General features: G+C 40.9%; 1 long non-coding RNA gene across 1 annotated transcript; it reads left to right on the top strand.

Annotated features, from left to right (window-relative positions):
• The first annotated feature begins 250 nt into the window (after positions 1 to 250).
• On the top strand, positions 251 to 4,550 carry LOC143274248 (uncharacterized). The gene is made up of 2 exons (XR_013052735.1): positions 251 to 2,640; positions 3,044 to 4,550. It is a non-coding gene; the product is annotated as an uncharacterized LOC143274248 (long non-coding RNA).
• The last annotated feature ends 364 nt before the right edge of the window (positions 4,551 to 4,914 follow it).

The following is a 4,914-nucleotide window of genomic DNA, read 5'->3' as shown; positions in this document are numbered from 1 at the left end:
TGGATGCCAAGCATGATGACCACTTGCATTTGATCCAGAAATCTGAATGGTGGAAGGAGAGAACCAGCTTCTGCAAGTTGTCCTCTGACCTCCACATGCATGCTGTAGTGCTCACACACACACACACACACACACACACACACACACACACACACACACAAAGAGAAAGAAGCAAAGCAAACAGAAAGGAAAGAGGGAGGGAGGGAGGGAGGGAGGGAGGGAGGGAGGGAGGGAGGGAGGGAGGGGCAGAAAGAAACTTCAGTGCTACTGCACACCCACTGTATCAGGAGGACCATCACGTTGTTTTAACAAGCCCTCCAGGTGTTTCTGACACAGGCTTTTACTTGAACACAAACTCAACAGCCACAGCTGCACTTACTTCCAACTTTGAATTAATTGGTACTCGAAATCATCTTTCTTCGATGGGCGATTCCCCCGGGGTCTACAGAGTAGTATTTATTCCATTTATCAAAATACCCAGCGACAGTGCCCCTCCACTCCATCCTTGGCAGCACAGCCAATTATACACCGATGTCTTCATTTGCCATTCCCCTCCCAGCTCCCCTCCACTCAACACCCACTAGGACTTTCTACTTGTTAAAGTTTGCGTGAGGATATTCTTCTAGTTGCCCTCCTGGGTTATTAGCTTTGTGATATTCTCTGTATTTTTATCTTTGCGTATGGAGAGCCTCTCACTATGCTTTCTCATTATTTTCTGTTCTCTGGGGTCTATCCCTAGTGACTTCATTGCTCATCACATCTCTTCTCTCAAGGTCAGTTTTGAAGCACTTTTTAATAATGATGCAGGCAGACAGAAGATAACAGTCTTAAAATATTGAAGTTTAAAACATAAGAGGAAAAGTTCAGAAAATTTGAAGGGGGGCTGGACCTCAGGAAATATCAGTGTTGCTAACTGGAAATACTTTAAGGACTTTCAAAGGTCATGGTGTCAATGGTGTCAAGGCAGCCATTGGGTTTGGGTCCTAGATGTAGACACCCTAAAGCAGATTCTATCATTTCATGTGAAGTTAATCAGGCTTCAAACAAACAGTAACAACAACAACAACAAACTGGCCAATTAGAGTCATCTTCATATATACCAAAAGTATTTGGAACAATCTTTCAAGACACTCTCCCAAAGTTTCTTAAATTTTATTATTTAAGGTAAAAATCCTTAAATCTTGGCTATCAAAATGTCTCAGTAGTAAATGCACTTGTGACCAAACTTGGCAACCGAAGTTCAGTTCCAGGAACCCACATGGTGGAAGGAAAGAAGTCATTCCATAAATTATCTCTGGTCTCTCTGCATCTCTGTCTCTCTGTCTCTGTCTCTGTCTCTCTCTCTCTCTCTCTCTCTCTCTCACACACACACACACACACACACACGCACAAATGTAAAAAGAAAACACTGTACCCCTTTATCCAGGCATGTACACAGTAGAAATTATCACAATTTGGATGCAAACAAATACAAACACCCAGGGAAACCCTGTTCTGCCTCAAGGAGCTGCCACGTCTGCTTCTAGAAGGGTGCTAAGCTGCCACACCCATCTCTGGACAAAAGCCCTCTGATAAATAATGGACTCTAAAGTTACTGATTTCACCCTGTCTTTAAAATGTTTTTAAAAATTGATATGTCAAAACACAAGGAGAAATTGATGTTTTTTGTCTTCCTGTTTTGAAGACGACTAGCTTACATGGCCAGTGCCTTTATTATCTGTAATAAATGCAGGGTGCTACCAAGATAGTTAATTCAAGGCTCAAGGCAGAGACTGGCTCAGCTGGTAAAGGCACTTGCCAGTAAGCTGGATGGCCTGAGTTGGAAGGAGAGAACTGGCTTCTCCAAAATGGTTAGATCCATGCCTAGAAGATGTGAAGGACTAGAGTCTGTCTTCACGCTCACCATCTGGTTTCCTTTGTTTCTCAGATCTTTTCCCTTATGACTGTAAGCTGGTAGCTCACGTGCCCAGCTTCCTTCCATAGCTCTCAAAAGTAAGAAAAAAGTCTCCTTGTCCATCTCTTCTATGATCAGATAACTACTCACAAAACCACTCAGCTCCCGGAAGTTCCCATTCACACCTGCCAATCACTGGTGAGAAGGGTGATGTTATTGGCTAGCCATTGTGCATCTTCCGGGTTCAGAAGGATTTCCATTCTAAGCCACTCAAAAACAGTAACAACAGTAATTCTGATAGCAATTTTCTTAGCAAGGATGCACAAAGAAGCTATGGGTTAGAGACCAAGTGTCCATCATAAACATCACACGCATGATGTTATCAGAAGGGAGAGCTTCAGTCCTGAGTGTCTTTCAGTCCCTGAGTCAAATCATCATGGAAGCATCCTGAACTTATTCACAGGAAACAAAGTACTTGCCATGGAAGCAGTCTCCAAAACAAGCATAAAAAAAATCAATATCTTTTTGTATTTTGACACACTGATTTTTTTTTTAAAGTATTTAAAATACCGAGTGAAATCAGTAGCTTCACACAGCTGTTATTTGTGACAGAGCTGTGTCCACAGACAACTCGGGGGATCGGAGGGACAGCTTCATGAAAAGGAACGTGGCTTCCCTGTGTCTGTTTGTTCTCAGCCCATTGTGACAACTTATGGTGTGGACATGAGCAGTTCAGGGGACTCAAGGTGAGTGAGTGCGTGCGTGCGTGCGTGCGTGTGTGCGTGCGTGAGTGAGTGTGTGTGTGGTATGTGGTGTATAGTATTTAGTGTGTTTGTGAGCTGCATGTGAGCTTGTAGGTGCTTGAGTCTGTGCATAGGTATATGGTGACCTTTGTAACTCTCTACCCCACTGACTCAAGACATTTGGCATTCTTGGGAGCCATCTGTCTCTGTCCTCCGAATCCCAGGGTTACAGGCACACACAGCCATGCCTTTTTTTTTTTTTTTTTTTTTTTTTTTTAATGGGTGCTAGGGATTCAAACTCAGGTCCTCACGCTTGCAGGGTACTCACTCTTAACTTCTGTGCCGTCTCCCCCGTCCTCTAGTTTAAGCTATTTTTACTTTTAATTGCATCTTCTGTTACTTACAGCCAAAGCAGCCTCATTTGATGCTTTACTTAAAAATGACTTTCACAATGCTATGGTGTAGTGGCACACATCTTTAATTCCAGCACTGAGGAGGCAGAGGCAAGGTGATTGCTGTGAGTTCAAAGCCAGCCTGGCCTACATAGCAAGTTCCAGAACAGCCAAAGCTACATAGTAAGACTCTGTCTAAAAAAAAAAAAAAAAAAAACTAAATAAAAAGGCACTCACAATTTAGAAAAGCAGACTTTATTATTGAGAACAGTTTTGGATTTATAGGAAATTCAACAGAAATGACGGTTTCTGAATACTGTTCTCCCTCAACTTTTACTTTATCCTATTACTAGAGTCTTGTGTTAGTGTGGCTCATTTGTTACCACTGATGGCCCAATATAAACCCAAGATTATATTAAGATTCCATCTGTACATATTCCATATTTTGGTAAGTGTGTGATGATATGTATCTTCTCTTATAATATAGATAACAATCTCACTGCCATAAAAAAAAAAAAAACCCTTATGTAACCAGGTATGGTGACGGAAGTATTTGATCCCAGGACTTGAGACACAGAGGTAGGAGAATCTCTGTGAATTTGAGGCTAGCTTGGTCTACAGAGTGGATTCTAGATCAGCCTAGGCTCCCTAGTGAGGTCCTATCCCCCAAACAAAACAAAATCCTCTATGCCCCATCTATTCATCCCATCCTCTACTACTGGAGACCACTGATTGTTTTTTTTCTAAATTGTCTCCATAGTTTAGCCTTCCCAAGAACGTTATATAGTTGGACTCACACATAAAGCCTTTTCATATTGTTTTTTTTTTCACACAACAATTTTCATGTAAGTGTCTTCCATGTCTTTTTGTGACTTAATAACTCTACTTCCAATTGATTTCTTTTTTTTTATCACTGAATAATATTCCATTGCATGGCTATGCCAGACTTTGTTTATACATTCACCTATTGACAGACATCTTGTGATGTCTGTATTTTAGAAACTAGGACTAAATCTACTGTAAAAATCCATGTGCAAGTTTTAATGTGTACATATGTTTTCAGCTCATTTGGGTAAACAGCAAGGAATGCAACTGCCGTATCATATGGTAAGAATGTGTTTATTTTTTTATTTTTAGAAACTGTCAAATTACCTTCCAAAGTGGTTATACCACTCTGCTTCCCACCAGCAGCGGAGGAAGAGTTCCCATTACTCTGTATTCGCACTAACATTTGGTGGTGTCAGTAGTTGGATCCCAGCCACTAATTGGAGCAGCTATCTGGAACGGCTTCTCATCACTGCTCTAACTTCCAGCTCTCCGATGACATAGGATGCGGCCATCTTTGATAGTGTTCACGTCCCATCTGTGGTTTGTTTTTTTGTTTGTTTGTGATTTATCTGTTCAGATTGTGTGGCCTCTTTTAAGTTGGAGTGTTTATTTTCTTACTGTTGAATTTCTTAAGTTCTGTGTGGTATAATTTAGAGGCCAGCTCCTTATCAAATACATGTTTTGTAAATATTTCCTCCCCGTTTGACTTATCTTTTTCTTTTAACTGTCTTTCCTGGAGAAGTTTTTAATTTTAATGAAGACCAACATGGTTTTATTTTTCTCCCAGGAGTCATGCATTCTGTGCTGCATCCACAAAATCATAAAGCCAGGCGGTATACCTCGTGCCTGTAAACCTAGTACTGAGGGGCGGAGCCAGGATCACCAAGAGCTCAAGGCCAACTGGGGCTATGTAACAAGACCTTATCTCAAACAAAATAAAACAAACCCAACAAAAACAATTTTTTAAAAATCCAAAAGTCGTCATCAAACTCAAGATCATGTAGAATGTTCTCTTAGTAAGTTTTACAGTTTTACATTTAGCCTTACAATCTACTTT

The sequence above is a fragment of the Peromyscus maniculatus genome, chromosome 7, assembly GCF_049852395.1.
Source record: "Peromyscus maniculatus bairdii isolate BWxNUB_F1_BW_parent chromosome 7, HU_Pman_BW_mat_3.1, whole genome shotgun sequence".
Classification (NCBI taxonomy): Eukaryota; Metazoa; Chordata; class Mammalia; order Rodentia; family Cricetidae; genus Peromyscus; species Peromyscus maniculatus.
This window is presented reverse-complemented; position numbering and strand designations above follow the sequence as displayed.